Below are 23,761 nucleotides of genomic sequence, written 5' to 3' on the forward strand. Positions count from 1 at the left end.
ACCGCCAGCTTTGATTCCAAAGATGTCTCTTATTTTTTGCAATATTGTTTCACTGTACACATTAATTAAGTTATTGGAGAAAACACACCCTTGTCTAATGTCTCTCTTGATTTTCGTAAACTGACTCTCCTCTCCATCTATTCTTACAGCGGCAGTTTGTTCCCAGTACAGATCTCTGACTAGGCAGAGGTCTTTCAAATGTAGAACTATACTATAATTTATAGATTCCTTAATAATAAATGTAATTTGAGATTTATTCCTCTCTATAAAGGGACAGTGGAAGTGAACAATAGCATCTCTACCATTCCCAAGGTCACACAGACCCAGGGTTACCATGAAAACCAGTGACTCCTTTCAGCCTCTTCACATCGTTTTAACACAGCCAATGACCAAGGTTTTTACTAAAGACAGAGATGTTGAGATGTGACCACTCGGGGACAGATCAAATACTAACAGCACATGGCCATTGTGATACCAGTGGGACACATCACAATGAAATGCATCATCACAACAGGATTTAAACTCTGGTCGCCTGGAGACCAGAAGCAGATGTAAGCAAGGGAGATATTCTGGATTCAGACATACCTACATAGGTGTTCAACAGACGGAGGGGTAAAGTACAGAGTTGTGTGTAAGTGGTGACAGAGGTAGACAGGGTAATAAAGCAGGTGGGAACGGGTTCTCATGCTTGTGTAAGTGGCCCTGTCATTGTCTAATTATTTGCCAGTGAATTAACTTTTTCTTTCTTCTGCCAGAGGGACAAGACTTCCAGAAACTGTGGCATCTGAGTGAGTCCTTGTCTGGTATTAGCTGGCTCTGAGATGACTCTACCCATCCATACCCAGATCAGGCTGGTTCAGCGAAGTGCTGACAGTTACAGCTGGTGTGCCCTTCACTAGGGGCACACATCATGCTCGCTGTTGGTACCAACCCAGCCCCAGAACCCTGGTTTCCAGTTGGCATCAGCTCATTTGTGGGAGGAAGACAAAAGATGGTTGGACCATTGTTGGGAAAGATGGTAAGAGTAACACCCCGTTGATGACAATCCCCCGTCCTCCCCTTCCGCTAGCACTAACTGTAAATATGTTGATGGAGAAAGAGATGCACGCAATGCTCACAAAGTCTCCCAGACTTCCCACATGCCGCGTTGAGTACAAAACACTGCCCCCGGAGTCATTCTCACTAATTTACTATGCCCTAACAGATGAGCTATGAACAAATTAGGACCGAGAGAGAGTGACTTTCAAGATGATGTACCTCACCCAAACCTGATCTCACCTAAACCTTATGAGACAAAGCCCCTCTAATCACTTATACATTCCAAAGGAATGGCTGCTGCACTTGCCCTTGAATTGTTCTTATTGGCTCTTTCCAATAAATCCCTCTTGCTGATTGATCGCTTCTGAACTCAAAGAAACTGCCGCGAAACTCTCTTTTTGAAATCTCAATCTCCCTCCTGATTAAAAAGTAGCTCTTTTTACACAGGCTTGATGTGAATTGTCCAACTTAGAGATTGATGCTGTCAATATAGCGCGAAAATACCCCTACCCCAAAAAAATTGCAAAGGAAGTTTTATGGTTATTTCTTGTACTTTCAGACATACGGAAGAACATATCAAAAGTTGGACAGAAACGGAGCATGGGGAAGTAAAAAAATCTGACGTTAAAAAATGGCCGCCAATGAAAAGAATCTGACCCATACGTATCTTATTTTGCTATACAGGTATGCGTCACTTTACGTCCACGATACGTTCTGTGAAATCGGATGTTATGTGATTTGGACATTGTGCGAACACCATATTATATACAATGTGTCCCCCGCTTTTCGAACATTTGCTTTTCGAAACCTCACTGTTACGAAAGACCTACATTAGTACCCTGTTTTCGCTTTCAGAAGGTGTTTTCACTGTTACGAAGAAAGGCAGCACGCGATAAAAAAATCACGCGTTAAAAGGCAGTGTGCGCCCCGAGCAGCCGCTCTGCCCTGGATTCGGAACGGCATTGCTTAAACACGTTGCATTGAGCCCCCATCAGCAAGATGAGTTCTAAGGTGTTGGAAAAGCCTGAAAGAGTAAGGGTGTTACACCTAGCCTAAAACTAGACATAATTAAGCGTTTCGATCGTAGTGAACGAAGCAAGGACAAAGTGAGTTTGGCTTGTGGAAGTTGACAAAGATGATGTTGAAGAGGTTTTGGCATCCCATGACCAAGAACTGATAGATGAAGAGCTGATGCAATTGGAAGAGGAAAGGATAACAATCAAAACCGAATGCAGAAAGTGAGCAACTGCGTGAGATTTTCACTGCAATGATGAAGTCCGACTTTAATTTTGAAAGGGTACGTAGGTTTAGGGGATATTTGCAGGGTGGTTTGAGTGCTTACAAACAACTATGATAGAAAAATGCGCGAGGCTCAGCAGACAAGCAAGCCTTTCACATCAGCCACAGCAGACGATGAACCTCGACCTTCGACATCGAGGCGGGCAGTCATAGGAGAAGATGAGCTGCCTGCCCTGATCGACGATGAGATGACACCCCTGGGCCCCACCACCCCAACACTCGGGCCCCGGACAGATACTGTACCGATTCGCGAAGAACGCAGTTAGCCGGGAGGCACACAGCACATCTTTAAGAAAAAAGCCGAAATAAACATGCTAATTAATTAGATGCTGCCTAGCACGTAATTGGCGGCCCAGATCAGAGGCGATGCATTCGGCAATCGCCTCTGATCTGCGCCGACATTTACGTGCCGGGCAGCACCTAATTAATTATCATGTTTATTTGGGCTTTTTTCTTAACGATGTGCTGTGTGCCTCCCGGCTACCGCTGCATGCTTTGTGGGAATGTATCGGGTCGGCGGCCCGGAGGATGGGGGCCACTGCACCACCCAGTCTGCGACGACTCAGTCTAACACACCATCATCAGTGTGCTCGGCGCTGTTTTCCCAATTCCGGTAAGTGATACTACACTGTACATACATTATTTCTACTTTATATAGGCTGTGCATTTTTATGTGTTACTTGGTAGATTTGGCAGCTTCATAGTTTAAAGGTTACTGGAGAGCGTGTTTATGCCAACAGCGCTTGCGTGAGATTTTCTGCCGAGAGCACTTGCGTGAGATTTTCGCTATGGAGATATGTGCAGACAATCGTTGTAGAGAAGTATTTCTACTTTATATAGGCTGTGTATTTATCATATCATTCCTGCTTTTACTATATGTTACTGTTATTTTAGGTTTTATGTGTTATTTGGCATGATTTGGTAGGTTGCTTTTGGGTCTGCGAACGCTCACAAAATTTTCCCATATAAATAAATGGTAATTGCTTCTTCGCTTTACGACATTTCAGCTTACGAACCGTTTCATAGGAACGCTCTACCTTCGAATGGCAGGGGAAACCTGTACTTAACAAACCTATATGGAGTATTGTAGTGTACCTGTATTGATTAACCAGCCAAGAACTTGTACTAAAACTGTATAGTCCACAGTATAATACATACAACAGCACTCACAGACTCACCACTAACTTTCACATTATGCAGTGGAAATTGTTGCTTGAAGCGCTTGAACCACCCAGAGCTATCACTAAACTCGATATCGTAGTCTGGACCTGCTTTTTCTTTAAGCATTTCGAATAAGCTCTGTGCCTTAGCAGTGATCGTCAACGTGCTGAGAGGGATGCTTTTTTGTGTTTCGTACTCAATCCATATCATTAGCACTGGTTTTCCACCTTCACATTGTTTAATAACCTTTTGTTTCACTTCCAAATCAATACTTTTCCTTTGCTTCTTGCTGCTGCTATCACTAGGAGTGGTTTTGCTGCGTTTGGAAGGCATGATGCACTTTACGGTAATATTTTCTAAAGAAAATTAAACAGATAATGCTGCTACACTGGAAACGTGTGATACACGAGATTGGTTACATCCGCTACGTCACGTTCTCCGATCGGGACTATGGACATTGTCCGAATGGACGTTAAGCCGCGCACACCTGTATTTCACTCTTTCTAACAATGGTAGTGCCATAATTGTGGTCTAAAATGTGAATGGGAATACCCGTAGGGTATGTTTTATCGCCGGAACTATGAACTATTATTTCATGACATCATGCTGGTGGATCGATTTCTTACACTTCAGATTGTTGCTAAAATTATGGAGGATGACCCTGGTTTTCAAGACCAAGTGGAGGAACTTGAGAGACTGTACACACTGATGGAGATTTGAGTCATTGTTGAAATCAGTTTGCATTCACAGGATTGACAAAACTGTGACTCTCAGAAAGGATGAACTGACAGGGACCTTCAAAACCAGCACACTGTGGGTCAACTACCAGCACATGGTAGGAATTGCTAGGGCACTTGTTGCGGCCGATCGAATGGGGTCATGGGAGATGCATCTCAGCTTGCTTGCCGATATTTGCGACTGCTGGCCATCCAAATTAGTTGAAGTCGGCTCGTCTCTATCTCCAGAAGATGCATGCACTGGAGGATGACAACCCTGAAGTTCATCAGAAGTTCCAGTCTGGGTCTCGTATAATCAGTCGCAGCAGCCAATACTGGACTGGCCTTGGCTCTGATCTTGTGATAGAACAGACCCTAATGCGCTTACTAAAAAGCCAAAGGGGCCTAATGCAAGGAAGTGGGATGGAAGAGCACCAGAGAGCAGTTTGGACTATGTCTTCCACTGTGTCATCCTCTTACAACCTTGCCATGCAAGAACTGACTGCAAATAGTTACACAACAGGTGAACAACATAAGGAGTTGTCCACTTCCAGAGTGAATAGAGATGAGACTGACCTTGAAAAATTAGCAGCAAAACTGGACTGCTTCACCCTATTTTTGGATAATAAATCATTGCGCAACATCATCACAGGGGTTTATGCAAATGAGGATGTCAATGTACATGACCTGTTCGCAACAGGAAATGCCACAGTTCGAAAGGTGGATGGACACTCTGATTTCTTGTATTTGCACAAAAGGAGTTCGAAGGTCAAGACACTAGCATCCAGCAGGGCAGTCAAAGCTGCTGAAGACCGTACCATAGATCCAGCATTGTTATTCCAGAGGTTCCTAGTTGTGTCACAGACGGGTGATCTCCGGCTGGACGAAGTGATGAACTATGAACTCTGTCCATATCCGATGTCTTTGTTTGAAGCAAAGAACATCTTGCACCAGCTGGATAAGCCACAACTGGCAGAAGCGATAAAGAATTATGTCATCTCCAAATTGGACAATGTTGTCACACAGACGGTCCCAGTGACAGATCAATATATTCTAGATGAGGGAATCACTTCTGCACCGCTTAAAATGGACTGAGGGGTGCACCTACAGTTCAATTTCAGATGACTACGCCTCATTCACTGTCAAACACTATGCCTGAGCCACTATAGTGTTTGATGGTTGTGAGGTTGGGCCATGCATAAAGGATTGTACTGATCAGCGTCGAAGTAGAAATTTGAATGCGAACAAGGTGAACATTACAGGGGCGACAAAATTTGTTGATAAAAAGGAGGACCTCTTGTCAAATGAGTCAAACAAGCAGGTAATTATCCAGCTCACCATGGAACGTTTGCAACAGAGAGGCTGCGAAGTGATTCAAGCTGAAGGAGATGCCGACGTTGAGATTGCAAAAGCAGCCGTCGCAATGTCTGCTTTCAAATCTACCACCCTCGTTGGAGAAGACACAGATCTCCTCGTACTCTTATCTACTAAGTAGTGGTAACAAACTGCACTGAACTCTATTTCCGCTCGGACAAGGCGAAATCGACTGCATATAATATCAAGGTCCTTAAGCAGATACTCGGAGAAGTGGCTTGTAATGATCTGTTGTTTCTCCATGCCTTTACTGGATGCGACTCAACGTCCAGAGTATTTGGGATCAGAAAGAAGTCAGGGTTCCGAAGAATCATCAAGAAAGAAAAGGGAATTAGAGACTGTTGGAAAGTGTTCTGTTCACCAAAGCAAAGTCAGGATATTGTGGAAACCAATGGCTGTAGGGCAATGGTGGCATTGTTCAGTGGAAATCAGAATGACTCCCTGGCATCTATCAGATACAATATGCTCTGCAAGAATGTTGTGAGAGCTAAGACTTTCGTCATGCCTGAAAGACTGCCACCAACCACCTTGGCCTGTAAATTTCACTCCCTGCATACTTACTACCAGGTTATGGAGTGGATGGGGTATAGTGATGAAATGGAGCTGTCTGAGTGGGGATGGAGGATAGAAGGGGAATAACTCATTCCAATGATGACAGACAAAAGGCCTGCTCCAGAGGTACTTATTCAGATGATTCACTGCAATTGTTCAGAAGGGTGCAATACGCTAAAGTGTACCTGCAGAAAACATGGGCTGGAATGCACCAGTGCATGTGGGCATTGCCAAGATGGCAACTGTGACAGTATGACAAATAAGCTAGTGATAGAAGATGATGAACAAGACTGCATCTGACAAGCCATAAGGTAGCATATTATGTGTCATGAGGTCAGTACTTAATACCAGCGTTGTCCCTTGATTACGTCATTGATGACATCATTACATCATTGATGACCTCATTACGTCAGTACAATTGCAACTTCCATTTGAGGAACTACTTTTAATTGAAAAACATTGGTGAATAGAGCATTCATTAAAACATCAGGTTTAGAAAACTTCTTATTTGAGATAATTCTGTTGTTTGTATATATGCTCTTTTTAAATCAATAAAAAGATTAATAAAGAAAGAAGTAAAAAACTTGCAATTTTTGAAGTTTTTCTGCTGGCAGCCATCTTGTTTTATGATGCCATTTTTGGAAACTTTCCCGTGTGTCAAACTTGTCCAACTTTTGATATATTGTTCTTCACATTAAAAAGTACAATAAACGATCATTAAACGTTTCTTTGCAATTTTTGGGGGGGTTAGATGGTATATTGACCTGCCTAGATGGTGGTACTGACATTGGTCGTATTTCACAGGCAAGAAATACAATGAAATAATTTATTAATAGCACTTTGTCTGTGGTAAGTTGTCACCACAAACAATGAGGAGGTGAGTGCAGGCGAGACTGACTTGCGTGTTGAGCCGTGCGGGCGTGATACAAAGTTGGAGTGTTCGAGAAGAAGTTGTCAGAGTGAGGTCGAGGCATTTTCGAAACGTAGACGCATTTGGAGCAAGAGAATCAGAGAGGAGTCGGTGCAGAGGAGTTTCGGAGCCCGTCCACCTAAACTGGGAGCGAGGTTGGATTGATCTAAGCGCTCAGCTGATTTGGAAAGGTCGAGTTCGGCCTCCAGCTGGTTGGTGGTGTACAGGCACAGAGTGATCTCTATGGCAGGGCCCTTGTCCTAGTGTGGGGGACAACCCCATGTTTGGACAATTTAAATGCTGGCCCAGATAGACTGAAAAGGCAGGCATTGGGACCAGAGGCGAGGATTGGGCTGATTCCACTCCCTCTTCTGCGATATGTACTGCTCTCTCCTTGGTGCAGAGTCTTGAGACTGCTCCAGCTGCAGCGAGCTTCGTGTCTGTGGGCTTTGCGATGATTTGCTCCGCTGTGCCCCAGAGTGCATCACTGATTACATCAACTTCTGTGTGGACTGAAGGCCGTGTGGACAGGGCCAATGAACTTAACCTGTTCTTTAACAGATTTGACATTGTGGCCCCTGCCCATCCCCCACATGAGCCATCTGTTGTCGGCCCCCAACCAACACATATTCCACTCTCCCCTCCTACCCCTCCTCACAGTCCCCCACCCTGCTCTCATTACTATACCCCTTCCCCACACGAAACCACCATGGTGGGCTTCACAGCTGAACAAGTGAGAAGACAGCTGAAACGTCTCAACCCAAGCAAGGCTGCAGGACCGGATGGTATCAGTACCAGGGTGCTCAAAGCCTGTGCTCCTCAGCTATGTGGAGTACTTCGCCATGTATTCAACCTGAGCCTGAGGCTCCGGAGGGTTCCTGTACTGTGGAAGACGTCCTGCCTCGTCCCTGTGCCGAAGACGCTGCGCCCCAGCGGCCTCAGTGACTACAGACCGGTGGCATTGACCTCCCACATCATGAAGACCCTGGAGAGACTTGTTCTGGAGCTGCTCCGGCCTATGGTCAGGCCACACTTAGATCACCTCCAGTTCGCCTACCAGCCCCGACTAGGAGTTGAGGATGCCATCATCTACCTGCTGAACCATGTCTACGCCCACCTGGACAAGCCAGCGAGCACGGTGAGGGTCATGTTTTTTGACTTCTCCAGTGCGTTCAACACCATCCGCCCTGCACTGCTGGGGGAGAAGCTGACAGTGATGCAGGTGGATGCTTCCCTGGTATCCTGGATTCTTGATTACCTGACTGGCAGACCACAGTACGCGTGCTTGCAACATTGTGTGTCCGACAGAGTGATCAGCAGCACTGGGGCTCCACAGGGGACTGTCTTGTCTCCCTTTCTCTTCACCATTTACACCTCAGACTTCAACTACTGCACAGTCTTGTCATCTTCAGAAGTTTTCTGATGACTCTGCCATAGTTGGATGCATCAGCAAGGGAGATGAGGCTGAGTACAGGGCTACGGTAGGAAACTTTGTCACATGGTGTGAGCAGAATTATCTGCAGCCTAATGTGTAAAAGGGTAAGGAGCTGGTGGTAGACCTGAGGAGAGCTAAGGTACCGGTGACCCCTGTTTCCATCCAGGGGGTCAGTGTGGACATGGTGGAGGATTACAAAGACCTGGGGATACGAATTGACAATAAACTGGACTAGTCAAAGAACACTGAGGCTGTCTACAAGAAGGGTCAGAGCCGTCTCTATTTCCGGAGGAGACTGAGGTTCTTTAACATCTGCCGGACGATGCTGAGGATGTTCTATGAGTCTGTGGTGGCCAGTGCTATCATGTTTGCTGTTGTGTGCTGGGGCAGCAGGCTGAGGGTAGCAGACACCAACAGAATCAACAAACTCATTCGTAAGGCCAGTGATGTTGTGGGGATGGAACTGGACTCTCTCACGGTGGTGTCTGAAAAGACGATGCTGTCTAAGTTGCATGCTATCTTGGTCAATGTCTCCCATCCACTACATAATGCACTGGGTGGGCACAGGAGTACATTCAGCCAGAGATTCATTCCACCGAGATGCAATACAGAGCATCTTAGGAAGTCATTCCTGCCTGTGGCCATCAAACTTTACAACTCCTCCCTTGGAGGGTCAGACACCCTGAGCCAATAGGCTGGTCCTGGATTTATTTCATAATTTACTGGCATAATTTATATATTACTATTTAATTATTTATGCTTCTATTACTATTTATTATTTATGGTGCAACTGTAACGAAAACCAATTTCGCCCGGTATCAATAAATTATGACTACTACTACTATGTGTGATTAACTGAGACTGAGGCTATGGGTCTAATCTGGCTGTTCCGGGCTCCGTGTCGATGGACTCAGTGTGATTCTGAACACTGTCGCTTTCTCTTATTATTTGCAGGATTTTTGTTGTTTTTTCTCTCTCTCTACATGCTTTGGGTGTTAGCCTCTTTTTAAAATTGGGTTCTTTCGGGTTTCTTGTTTTGTGGCTGCCTGTAAGCAGAAGAATCCCAAGGTTGTATAATTTTTAGATACCTTAATAATAAATGTACTTTGAGATTTATTCCTCTCCATAAAGGGACATGGAAAGTGAATAATCGCATCTCTACCATTCCCAAGGTCACACAGACCCAGGGTTACCATGAAAACCAGTTACCACTTTCAGCCTCCTCACATCGTTGTAACACAGCCAGTGACCAAGGCTTTTGCTAAATACGGAGACGTTGAGGTGTGACCACTCGGGGACAGTTCAAACACTAACAGCACATGGCCATTGTGACTCCAGTGGGACACATCACAATGAAATACATCATCACAACAGGATTTAAACTCTGGTCGCCTGGAGACCAGAGGCAGATATAGGCAAGGGAGATATTCTGGATTCAGACATACCTACATGGCTATTCAACAGATGGAGGGTTAAAGTACAGAGTTCTGTGTAAGTGGAGACAGAGGTAGACAGGGTAATGAAGCAGGTGGGAACGGGTTCTCATGCTGTGTAAATCTGTGACGAAGTGTAAGTGGTCCTGTCATTGTCTAGTTGTTTGCCAGTGAATTAACTTTTTCTTTCTTCTGCCTGAGGATCAAAACTTCCAGAAACTGTGGCATCAGAGTGAGTCCTTGTCTGGTACTAGCTGGCTCTAAGATGACTGCCCACCGGTACCAGGATCAGGCTGCTTCACCTAGTGCTGATAGTTACAGCTGGTGTGCCCTTCACTAGGGGCACACATCGTGCTCTCTGGTGGCACCTACCCAGCCCCGGAACCCTGGTTTCCAGTTGGCATCAGCTCCTTTGGGGGAGGAAGACAAAAGATGGTTGGAGCATTGTTGAGAAAGATGGTGAGAGCAACACTCCTGTTGATGACAATCCCCAGCCCTCCCCTTCCGCAAGCACTAACTGTAAATATGTTGCTGGACAAAGAAATGCACGCAATGCTCACAATAAAACTCGAAATACTAAAAAAGACAGTGCTCGCATTGATAATAGTAAAAGTAATGGGATTAAAATTGCTATCATTAATTGCCGCAGTAGAAAAGAATATCGGCTGTGATTAATTCACTTTTGAAACCGAAAATCCTGACATTTTAATCGGGACTGAATCTTGGCTTGATCCTTCAATTAAATCTGCTGAGATATTGCCTCATTTTCAAATTTTTAGAAAGGACAGAAACTCTCAAGGTGGTGTGTTTATTGGTGTGAACAACACTATTCCTTGTGTTGAAAGAACTGACTTAGGCAGCAACTCTGAGCAAATCTGAGCACTTCAGGGACAAATGGTGCAGACCGGGATTCTTTACCTTCCACCTGATGCTAAGTCCAGGCCTCTTTTAGACCTTGAATCAAGCATTTCCAAAATAAATGCCTCGTCGCGCTCTCCGTTTATTATCCTGGGATTGATTTTAATGTCCCAGGTGTAGATTGGACTGACGGCACACAAAGTGAACCAAAAGGTGCTCTTCAGGAAACCCTGGCTGATTTGATTTTGAAAAATCTTCTGTCTCAGAAAGTTACTTTTTCTACCAGATGTGATGATACAGATGGCACCGAAAACACCTTAGATTTATTGCTGACTTCGCATCCAGATTTAATTTCAGAGGTTTCTCCCAGTGCTGGAATCAGTGATCATTTTATTACAGGTGTCCCCCCGCTTTTCGAACATTCACATTACAAAACCTCGCTGTTACAAAAGACTTATATTAGTTACCTGTTTTCAGGAACAGAAGGTGTTTTCACTGTTACGAGAAAAGGCAGTGTGCGCTCCAAGCAGCCAAGCTCCTTCCCCGGAACGGCATTCTAGCCGGCATTGCTTAAACATGTGCCTGTGAGCATCCATTAGCAAGGTGAGTTCTAAGGAATCAGAAAAGCCTAAAAAAGCTTGTAAGGGTGTTAGACTTAGCCTAAAACTAGACATAATTAAGCGTTTCGATCGTGGTGAACGAAGTAAGGACAAAGTGAGTTTGGCTTGTGGAAGTTGACGAAGATGATGTTGAAGAGGTTTTGGCGTCCCATGACCAAGAACTGATGGATGAAGAGCTGATGCAATTGGAAGAGGAAAGCATAACAATCGAAACCAAATGCAGTTACGAACGGACCGAAAGTGAAGTCGTCCAGGAACTGAATGTGAAGCATGAGATTTTCGCTGCAATATTTGCAGAAAAGTATGACCTTAATTTTTAAAGGGTACGTGGTTTAGGGCATATTTGCAGGATGGTTTGAGTGCTTACAAAGAGCTTTTGTTCACCTTATTATAATGAGTAAGAGTGAGAAGAGTTGGCTCACTCAGGTTCACCAATTAAGTACATAAGGTATCGAGTCGCAGCAGTTTGGTGTTTGAGTACTAGCCAAGCAATGATCGGGATTGATTGGTAAGGACAAATTAAAACAAAGCAGGGGTAAGAGGAATGGTATATGATGGAGTAACCATTGTTGGAAAGGACAATGTTAGAGTGGTTTAATGGTGTAGCTCTTTGAGGCTTAAAGTGAGAGGTGAAAAGCTGGAAGTAGATTTTTTTTTTCTTTGCCCCCCAGGTTATTTATTTTCCGTCATTATACTTGGACAGTTAGAACAGTAGAGATGCCAGGCAGGATAGTTGAATGCTCCTTTCGCGGGATGTGGGAAGGCAGGGAGACCTCCAGTGCTCCTGACGGCTTCACCTGGCAGAAGTGCATCTAACCCTTTATATCAAGGAGTTGGAGCCAAAAGAGGTTGTGAAGACTGATGTTAAGATCTCAGACAAAGTAAAGAATCAAAAGGTTGATCATGGTGTGACTAACGTTCTGAGGTGCATATATTTTAATGGAAAAAGTGTTGTAGGACAGACAGATGAGCTCTGGGCACGGATTAACACATGGAATAATGATATGGTAGCTGTAAATGAGATTGGTTTCAGGAGGGGCAGGACTGCCAGCTCAATAAACCAGGGTTCTGTTGTTTTCGGTGCAGCAGAGCAGGCGGGATTAAAGGGGAAAGGGTGGGGGAAATGCTACTGCATTTCTCAGCCAGGACAGACTGAAGAACTCGTCTATTGAGGCAGTATGGGTGTAACTGAGGAATAAGAAAGTTATGATCATGTTAATGGGCTACATAATAGATGACCCAACAGTCCATGGGATTCGGAGGATAAATTTGTAGAGATTGTAGAGTGTTGCTAGAAATATTAGGTTTTTATTGGTGGTGATTTTAATTTTAAACATTTTGACTGAGACTCCAATACTGTAAAAGGACTAAGTGGGATAGAGTTTGTCAAATGTATTTAGCGAAGCTTCCTTAATCAGTACAATGAATTCCCAATGAGAGAGTGTGCGATACTTAATCTGCTGTTAGGGAATAAGACAGGACAGGTGACAGAAGTTTGTCTGGGGAAACATTTTCCATTGCTTCTACTGATCATAATGGCATCAGTTTCAAAGTGAATATGGAAAAAGATAGGTCTGGCCCATGGGTTGAGATTCTAAGTTGGTGAAAGGCCAATTTTGATCATATCAGAAATGATCTGGCAGTTGTGGATTGGCTCAGGTTATTTTTTTGGCAAAGGTCTACTTGGTAAGTGGGAGGCATTCAAAAGTGAAATTCTGAGAGTAGAAAGCTTATATATGCCTGTCAGAGTAAAAGGTAAAAATAACAGGTTTAGGGAACCTTGGTTCTCAAGAAATATTGAAGCCCTGGTTAAGAAGATTCATTGCAGGTATAGGGAGGTAGGAGCAAAGGAGGTACTTATGAGGCATAAGAAATGCAAGAGAACACTTGAGAAAGAAATCAGGAGGGCTAAAAGTAAGCATGAGGGTGAAGGAGAATCCTAAGGGATTCTGAAAAACGTGTTGAGAGCAAAAGGATTGGAAGGGACAAAATTGGTCTGTTGGAAGATCAGAATGGTCATCTGAAATGGGGAAATCTTACATGGATTTTTTACATCTGTATTTACTTGGGAAACGGACATGGAGTCTATAGAGGTGAAAAGAAACAGCAGCGACGTCATGGACCCTACAGAGATTACAGAGGAGGTAGTGTTTACTGTCTTGACACAAATTAGGGTGGATAAATCCTTAGGACCTGATAAAGTATTCCCTCAGACCCTTTGGGAGGCAAGTACAGAAATTGCAACTGCCCTAGCAGAGATATTTAAATCATCTTTAGTGACCAGTGAGGTACTGGAGGATTGGGGTATGGTTAATGTTCTGCATTTAAGAAAGGCTTTAAAAATAAACCAGGAAATTATAGGCCAGTGAGCCTGACAACAGTAATGGGAAAGTTACTTGGAAGGTGTCTAAGGGACCAGGTATCTGATTATTTAGATAGTCAGCATGGCTTTGTGTGTGGTAGGTTATGCCAAAGCAATCTTCGAGTTTTTTGAGGAAGTTGCCAGGAAAGTTGATGAAGGCAAGGCAGTAGATATTGCCTACGTGGTCTTAAGCAAGGCATTTGACAAGGTCAAGCATGGGAGGTTAGTCAAGAGTATTCAGTGGCTTGGCATGCAAGATGAGGTAGTAAATTGGATTAGACATTGGCTTTGTGGGAGAAGCTAGAGTGTGGTTTATAGATGGTTGCCTCTCTGACTGGAGGGCTTTAACTAGTCGAGTGCCACAGGGATTGCTGCAGGGTCCGTGGGTGGTTGTTTATCATCTGTGTCAATGATCTGGATGATCATATGGTTAACTGGATCAGCAAATTTGCGAATAACGTCAAGATTGGAGGTGTAGTGGACAGCGAGGAAGACTTATCAAAGCTTGCAGCATGATCTCAACCAGCTGGATAAAATGGGCTGGCAAATGGAATTTAATGTAGACAAGCACGAGGTGATGCATTTGGATAGGACCATCTAGGGCAGATCTTGTATGGTGAACGGTAGGAGTGCAGTATAATGGAGTATACAGTTCCATATTTCATTGAAAGTGGAAACAAGCTAGATAGGGTTATAAAGAATGCTTCTGGAAAAATTGGCCTTCAGAAATCGAATGGTGGTGTAGTGGCATCTGCGCTAGACTTCGGGGCGAGAGGTCCCAAGTTTAACTCCGGCCGGCTTCCTTGCACGCTCTCCATCCGTGCCTGGGTTGAGTGTCGAGCTGACAACTCGACCTTGTTTTAAAAAAAAACCTGGAGAGGGATGGGCTGAGCCAGGTTTAAGATGCCCAAGACACGCCGTACGGTGAGCATACCAAAAAGCTTGTCATGACAGCATCCCGACGTCTCCACCAGGAGTTAAGGGTACACACACACACACACACACACACACAGAAGGATTGCCTACAGGAGATGAGATGTTATGTTGAAGTTGTATAAGACACTGGTGTGGCCTATTTGGAGTATTGTGTGCAGTTTTGGTTACCTACCTATAGTAAGGATGTAATAAAGACAAGCTGCATCACTATCTGGTATGGAGGGGCTACTGCACAGGACCAAAAGTAGCTGCAGAAAGTTGTAAATGTAGTCAGCTCCATCTTTGGCACCAGCCTACAAATTACCCAGGACATCTTCAGGGAGCAGTGTCTCAGAAAGCCAGCGTCCATTATTAAGGACCTCCAGCACCCAGGGCATGCCCTTTTCTCATTTTCTCAGGTAGGAGGTACAGAAGCTTGAATGCGCACACTCAGTGATTCAGGAACAGCTTCTTCCCCTCTGCCATCCAATTCCTAAATGGACATTGAATCTTTGGACACTACCTCACTTTTTTTTTAATATACAGTATTTCTGTTTTGGCACGTTTTTAAAATATCTTGGATGTATGTATACTGTAAATGATTTAGTTGTTTATTTTTATTTTATTTTATTTTCTGCTAGATTATGTACTATATTGCACTGCTGCTACTAAAACAAATTTCACGTCACATGCTGGTGATGATAAACCTGATTCTGAACAAGGTTTAAAGAGTATAGTGGAAATTTACGAGGATGTTGCAGGGACTGGAGTACCTGAGTGATAAAATTGAATGGATCTGAACTTTATTCCTTGAAACAGAAGATTGAGTGGGGATTTGATAGAGGTATTAAAAAATTATGAGGAAAAGATCGGGTAAATGCTAGCAGTTTTTTTTTCTCCTGAGGTTGGGTGGCAAATCTGTTGGAATTTTTTTTGTGGAAGTAGCAGGCAAGGTAGACAAAGGAGAGTCAGTGGATGTTATTTCCTTGGATTTTCAGATGGTCTTTGACAAGGTGCTACTGCTTAACAATACAGGAGCTCATGGTCAGGAAGGAGACTAGCATTGCTAGAAGATTGGCTGACTGGCAAAAGGCAAAGAGTTGGTCTAATGTGGGTTTATTCTCATTGGCTGTCAGTAGCTGGTGTTGTTCGGTAGGGGTTGGTATTGGGACTGCTCATTTTCATGTTGTCAGTGATTTTGGATGACAAAATTGATTTTTGTAGCCAAGTTTGCAGATGATACAAAGATAGGTGAAGGGGCAGGTAGATTAGAGCAAGCAGGGAGTCTGCAGGAAGACAATGGAAAGATTGAGAAAATAGTCAAAAGAGTAGCAGATGGAATATAGTTTAGGGGAGTGCATAGTTCATGGCTATGCACTTTGGAAGGATTAATGGTGTCGATTATTTTCTAAATGGAGAGGAAATTAAAAAAAAATAAGAGATGCAAAGGAACTTGGGAGCCCTTGTGCAGGATTCCCTAAAGGTTAACTTCAAGGCTGAGTTGATTGTAAGAAAGGCAAATGCAATGTTGGCATTCATTTTGAGAGGACTAGAATATAAAAGCAAGATGTAATGCTGAGGCTTTGTAGGGCATCAGTCAAACTACATTTGGATATTGTGAGCAGTTTTGGGCCACTTCCCTGAGGAAAAAATGTGGTGGCATTACAGAGGTCCAGAGAAGTTGTACAAGAATAATTCCAGGAATGAAAGGTTAAAATATGAGGAGCGTTTGATGGCTCCAGGCTTATACTCGCTGAATTTGGAAGAATGAGTGTGGATCTCATTTAAACCTATCAAATATTGAAAGGACTAAATGGAGTGGATGTGAAGAGGATTTATGGTATAGTATGTGAGTCTAGGACCAGAGGACATGGCCTCAGAATAAATTTCAAGCAATTTTCAAAGAATGAAAATCCCAAGTAAATTTAGAACAGAGATGAGGAATTTCTTTAGCCAGAGGGTGGGTAATCTGTGGTAATTTTGGCCATGGATGGCTGTGGAGGCCAAGTCATTCAGTATACTTAAAAAGGGAGTTGATCGGTTCCTGGTTAGTCAGAGTGTTAAAGGTTACACAGAGAAGACAGGAGAATAGGTTAAGTTATTAACCCAGAGGGTGGTCCATATATGGAACAAGCTGCAAAAGGAAGTGATCGAGGCAGGTATGCACATTAACAACATTTAAAAGACGCTGACACAGGAACATGGATAGGAAAAGTTTTGAGGGATATAGGCCAAGTGCAGGCAGATGGGACTGGCTCAGGTGAGAATCTCTGCAATCCCCTCCCTCCTCCTCCCTCCCCCTCCTCCCCCCTCCCCTCCTCCCCCCTCCCCTCCTCCCCCCTCCCCCTCCTCCCCCCTCCCCCTCCTCCTCCTCCCCCCTCCCCCTCCTCCTCCCCCCCTCCCCCTCCTCCTCCCCCCCTCCTCCTCCTCCTCCCCCCTCCCCCCTCCTCCTCCTCCCCCCTCCCCCCTCCTCCTCCATTACCTCAGTATCTGCAGGTCATCCAAACCAGTTAACACCATTGGCTCACGGATATCAACAGGTTGTCCAAATGAAGTTCCCCGATTGGTTTCAGGACCTATCATCAACCCACCTTCCAGACTGGTCTTTGTGATTGACCCCAAGACGATGACAACACTGACTTCCCTGACCAAGCCCTTGGCTGTCATTGGTCCCAGGACACCTTCATCTCCAACAGGTCCTGCAGCAATGGCACCTGCGAATGACTCTGGGGTTGTTCCCATGGTGGTGATTGGCTCCAGAGCTTTGAGGTAATCGTGCAGTCCATCCAATTTGACTTGTGATGGATTCAACCTGCAATCCCATTGGTTCCTGGCCTGTTGGTGGTGCTTGTCTCAACCCCTGTGATCCAGCGACGGGCTCCTCTCTAGCCTTCACCTGAGTCTCATCAGTGGTCCTTCACCAACAGCATCAACTATTAGCTCCAGTGGATTATCATCCATTGGCTCACCTCTTTCATCATCACTGATTGTCTCGTACCAAGTAACTCAGCTGATTGGCCCACATTAAAGTCCCCACTGAGTGAACTCATTGGACGGAACATCATTGGAAAGCAACCCAACAGCTTCATATAGAAACAACAGTGAGCTCATCAAGACTCCAATGGAACAGCCCTGATTGCCAGAACATCAGCTCTGATTGGCTTGTCGACTAAGTTCAGTGTGGCCATTACAATTGGATTCTCCAGTGACTCATTGAGGACACCAATGGCTCATGAATGATTTGACTAAGGCGGCACTGATTGACTCTTCCAATGACTCAAGCACAGCGCCATCATTGACTTATCCAGTGGGCCAGGCTAGTCCATTGAACTGGCCCAATAACTCAAATCTGGGACCAGTCTTCCACAAATTCACCACTCTCTGGCTGAAGAAGTTCCTCAGCACCTCCATTCTAAATGGACGTCCCTCTATCATGAGGCTGTGCTCTCTGGTCTTGGAATTCCCTACCAGAAGAATCATCCTTTTCGCATCCGCTTTATTAAGGCCTTTCAATGCTTGATGAGTTTCAATGAGATTCCCACACCTGCCCCTACACCTCCTCCCTCACTACCATTCAGGGCACCGAACACTCCTGCAAACTGAGACAACACTTCACCTGTGAGTCTACTGGGGGTCTTCAGCTGCATCTTGTGCACCTGGTGTGGCTTCCTGTATATCAGTGAGACCCAACATAGATTGGGAGACCGCTTCGCTGGGCACCTATACTCCACCAGAAAAAACGGGATCCCAGTGGCCTCCTTTACTGTCATGATGAAACCACGCTCAGGTTGAAGGAGCAGCACCTATTCCATCTGAGAAGCCTCCAACCTCCTCGTATAAGCATCAATTTCTCAAACCTCTGGTAATTGCATCACCCCCTCCTTCACCATTCCCCATTCCTGTGTGTGTGTCTCTCTCACCTTATTGCCTTACCTGCCCATCACCTCCCTCTGATACTTAGTTCCTTTTCATCCATGGTCTTCTACCCTCTCCTTTCAGATTTCCGGGCCCTTTATCTCTTTCTTCAATCAGTTTCCCAGCTCTTTACTTCACGCACACCACCTCACCCTGTTTCACCTATCACCTACCTACCGCCTTGTACTTCTTCTTCCTCTTGCCCCACCTTCTTGCACTGACTTCTTATCTTTTTCCAGTCCTGATGAAGGGTCTCAGCCCAAAACATCGACTGTTTACTCTTTTCCATAGATGCTGCCTGGCCTGTTGAGTACCTACAGCGTTTTGTGTGTTTTGCTTTTGATGAGATCCCCTCGCATTCATCTGAATTCCAGTGAGTAGAGGCCCATAGCCATCAAACAATCCTCATATGATAAGCCTTTCAATCCTGGAAACATTTTTGTGAACCTCATTCAAGCCTTCTCCAATGCCTGCCCATCCTTTCTCAGACAAGGTGCCAAAAATTGCTTACAGTACTCCAAGTGATGCCTCACTAGTGCCCTATAAAGCCTTAACATTACATCCTTGTTAGTCTACGCTTTTATTTCTTCAACCAAAGTGCATGACCGTACACTTCCTGACACTGTATTCCATCTGCCACTTCTTTGCCCAATCTCCAAATCTGTCTAAATCCTTCTGTATCCTGTATACTTCCTCAGCACTATCAGCTCCTCTACCTACCTTCATGTCATCTGCAAAATTTGTCACAAAGCTGTCAATTCCACCATCTAAATCATCGACCTATAATGGAAACCATGCTGTCCCAACACAGACCCCTGTGGATTACCTCTAGTCATTGGCAGCCAACCAGAAAAGGCTCCCTTTATTTCTGCCTATCAGCAAATATTCTATCCATGTTACTATCTTCCCTCTAATACCATAGACTCTTAATTTGTTGAGCATTGTCATGTGTAGCAGCGTGTCAAAGGCCTTTTGAAATTCCAAGTACACAACATTCAGTGATTCTCCTTTGCCTGTCCTGCTTGTTATTTCTTCAAAGAATTCCAACAGATTTGTCAGGCAAGAATTTCCCTGAAGGAATCCATGCTAACTTCGGCCTGTTTTATCATGTGCCTCCAAGTAGCCCGAAATCACATACTTAACCATTGACTCCAACATCTTCCCAACCACTGAGATCAGACTAACTGGCCGAAAATTTCCTTCCTTCTGCCTCTCTCCTTTCTAGAAGAGAGGAGTGACATTTGCAATTTTCCAGTCCTCCAGAACCATCAGTGATTCTTGAAAGATCATTACTAATGCCTCCACAATTTCTTCATCCACCTCTTTTAGAACCCTAAGGTGTAGACCATCTGGTCCAGGTGACTCATCAACCTTCAGACCTTTCAGTTCCCCAAGCACGTCCCACCTGGTAATGGCAACTTCACTCACTTCTGCTCCCTGACACTCTCGAATTTCTGCCATACTGCTAGTGTCTTCCACAGTGAAGACTGATGTAAAATACTTATATAGTTCATCTGTCATTTCCTTGTCCCCCATTACTATCTCTCCAGCTTCATTTTCCATTGGTCCAATTGTTACTGTCGCCTCTCTTACATTTTATATATCGGAAGAAACTTCAGGTATCCTCTTTGATATTACAGGCTAACTTATCTTCATATTCTATCTTTTCCTTCTTTATGACATTTTTAGTTGCATTTTATTGGTTTTTAAAACTTCCCCAATCCACTAACTTCCCATTAGTTTTTGCTCTATTATATGCCTTCTCTTTGGCCTTGATGTTGGCTTTGACTTCTTTTGTTATTCTGAGTTTAGAATGGGATGTATCTGTACTGCACCTTCCAAATTCATCTGAGAAACTCCAGCCATTGTCGCTGTGTCATCATCACTGCAAGTACTTCCTTCCAAACAATGTAGGCCAGATACTCTCTCATGTCTCTGTAATTCCCTTTACACTACTGTAATATTAATACATCTGACTTCAGTTTCTCCTTCTCAAATTTCAGAGTAAACTTGATCATATTATGATCACTGGTCTCAAGGGTTCCTTTACTTTAAGCTCTCTAATCAATTCCAACTCATTGCACAACACCCAATTTAGAATAACTGATCCCCTGGTGGGCTCAACTACAAGCTGCTCTATAAAGCCATCTTGTAGGCATTCTAGAAATTCCCCGTCTTGGGATCCAGCATCAACCTGATTTTCCCTTTCTATCAACATATTGAAATGCACCATTTTATGGGGGGTTTTTGACATGCATTTTCAATCTCTGGTTGTAACCTGTTGACCACATCTTTGCAGCTGTTCAGAAGTCTGTATGTAACTCCATGAGGATCTTTTTACACTTGTAGTTTCTTAATCACCCACAATCATTCTTGACTTTCCAATCCTATGTGTCCAGTCTCTAATGATTTGATTTTAATTTTTTACTAACAGAGCCACTGCATCCCCTCTACCTGCCTGCCTGTCCTTTTGATACAACGTGTATCTTTGGCTATTAAGCTCCCAGCTATAATCTTTTTTCAGCCTCAATTGAATGATGCCCAGAACATCATGCATACCAATCTGTAACTGTGCTACAACTTCACCTACTTTAATTCATGTACTGTGTGTATTCAAATGTAACACCTTCAGCCTGTATTTATCACCCTTCTTCACTTTGTCCCCCTTTTACAATGCAGTTCATCCCATTAACTGCAATTTTGCACTATCATCAGACTCTCCTTGTTTGCAGTCTCAATGCACACTGCCTCTTTGTAAACCAACTACCTCATCCACTGCTCTGTCACTCTGTTTCCCCTCCACCTTCCCAAGTTAGTTTAAACCCACCTGAACAGCTCTAGCTAACATTCCCACAAGGATATTGGTCCCCTTCAGGTTCAGGTGTAACTCACTCTTTTTGTACAGGTCATACCTTCCCCAGAAGAGATCGTAATGGTCCAGAAATCAGTGGTCAAGATGGCCCCTGCATACAATGCTCCTTTGGTTAACATCTTCTGGGTAGGTCATGAAACCATATATTTTACTTCTTTTATGTCTTTCAGGTTTGTTTTTCACCTTGAATGTGATTCTGGAACCGTTGGAGCCCCGATTTACAGTTTGGAGATCGTTTGGGTATTTCAGCGCTCTGAAGTCTCTGAGTGGATTTCGGAGGGCAGAGGCAACGTGTGTGAACTTCATAGCGAGAATGCTGAGTTCCAGTGTTCGTCTCCATTTCACCGATTTAAAACTTCCATTGTTCACTGATTAAAGTAATGAAGGAGATTGAAACATTGAGGCGAATGCAGAAGGTGAGTGCCAGCTGCCTGCCTTTTGATCACTAGTGGGATTGCTCTGCTATGGAGAGGGGAGACTGCCTTTTGATTGCTGGTGGGATCGCTCTGCTACAGAGAAGGGAGACTGCCTTTTGTTCGCTAATGAGATTGCTCTGCTACAGAGAGGGGAGACTGCCTTTTGTTCGCTAATGACATTGCTCTGCTACAGAGAGGGGAGACTGCCTTTTGATCATTGGTGGGATCGCTCTGCTACGGAGAGGGGGAGACTGCCTTTTGATCGCTCGTGAGATTGCTCTGCTACAGAGAGGGGAGACTGCCTTTTGATCGTTGGTGGGATGGCTCTGCTACATAGAGAGGGGGACTGCCTTTTGATCGCTAGTGAGATTGCTGTACTACAGAGAGGGAAAGGCCTGCCACTGTACCCAGAGAATGCTACCCAGGTTTTCTCTGCTTTGGATATGGACTTGGACTATAGACTTTTTTTTCAGAATTATATTTTTTTATATTCTGTGTTTTTCCACCCAGTCTTCCTCATTTTTTTATGCATGGGGGAGGGGATATTGGGATTGATGTGCCTGTTCTGTTTTTGTTCGTCTTTTGTGCGGGGAGGAGGGATTTGGGGGTTAATGATTGTACTGCTGTTCTTTCCTTTCTTGGTTTTGTGGTTATTTGGAGAAGAGCAATTTCAGAGTTGTATACTTTGATAATAAATGAACCTTTGAACAATTGAAACATGAAGCCCTTACCCCTGCAATGCATTCACCTACCAAATCGTCCTTTTCCTACCCTCATTGGCACATGCCACACACAGCAATCCAGAGATAACTACCCTGGAGGTCCTGATATTCAGCTTTCTACCTATTTCCCTGAAAACTCTCATCAGAACCTCACCTTTCCTACCCCATGTCATTGATGCCAATAAGTACTGAGACTTCTGTATGCTCACCCTCCCTCTTTAGAATGCCGTAGACCTGAGTTCATCTGCCTTTCCTACCATACTTCTTGCATTGAAATATTTGCAGGTCAGGACATGAGTCACCCCATGCTCAACCTTCTGATTACTGACTTTGTTGGAGGTCTTAACATCTGTCTCCATAACGTCTCTCTTACCTGCTCTGCTTCCCATCCCCCTGCAACTCTAGTTTAATGTCCTTCCCACCCTGTGTAACAACAGCAAACTTCTTGCTAGGACACAAGTCTGCTCTAGTTCTTGTGCAAGTTGTCTCCTCTGTACTGATCCCACCTTCCCTGGAAGAGATCCCAGTGTTCCAAAAATCTGATGTTCTTCCTCCTACCTGGAGATTCTGTGCTTGAACTCAGTACCTAACTCCCTGAATTCACTTTGCAGAACCTTGTCATTCTTACTACCTATCTCATTGGTACCTACAAGGATCATGACCTCTGGCTGCGCACACTCCCTTTTAAGAATGCTGAGGAGAGGATCAGAGATGTCCCAGACCCTGGCACCTGGGAAGGAACATACCATCTGGGAATCTTGTTCTCATCCACAGACCTCCGTTCTATTTCCCTGATGTGCGAATCCCCTATCATCACAGCTCATCTCTTCCCTCTCCTTCCCTTCTGAGTCACAGAGCCGGACTCAGTGCCAGAGACAAGTTGTTAAGAGGGATGTCCACAAGAGTACTCTGCACCGGTGGTTTAACTCCATTCCCTGATTGACACCTGGTCTGCTGTATCCTGAGAGTGGGACAGAACCAGGCAAACTTCAACTAGCCTGACCCATCTCAGTGAGAGAGGGACAGACCCAGGTAGACATTCCCCAACATGCCCATTCCCAGTGAGACTGGGACATATGCAAGCCTTTCCCTCTTTAGAATGCCGTAGACCTGATCTGAGACATCCCTGACCCTGGCACTTGGGAGGCAGCATACCATCCGGA

General features: G+C 44.5%; 1 long non-coding RNA gene across 1 annotated transcript in view; it reads left to right on the forward strand.

Annotated features, from left to right (window-relative positions):
- Positions 1 to 553: 553 nt before the first annotated feature.
- Positions 554 to 23,761, forward strand: part of LOC134359421 (uncharacterized) — a 28,149-nt gene continuing 4,941 nt past the window's right edge. The window contains exons 1-3 of the long non-coding RNA XR_010021110.1: positions 554 to 1,018; positions 1,598 to 1,722; positions 21,631 to 21,876. This is a non-coding gene — a long non-coding RNA (uncharacterized LOC134359421). The remainder of the gene's footprint in view (positions 1,019 to 1,597; positions 1,723 to 21,630; positions 21,877 to 23,761) is intronic.

The sequence above is a fragment of the Mobula hypostoma genome, chromosome 2, assembly GCF_963921235.1.
Source record: "Mobula hypostoma chromosome 2, sMobHyp1.1, whole genome shotgun sequence".
NCBI lineage: Eukaryota > Metazoa > Chordata > Chondrichthyes > Myliobatiformes > Myliobatidae > Mobula > Mobula hypostoma.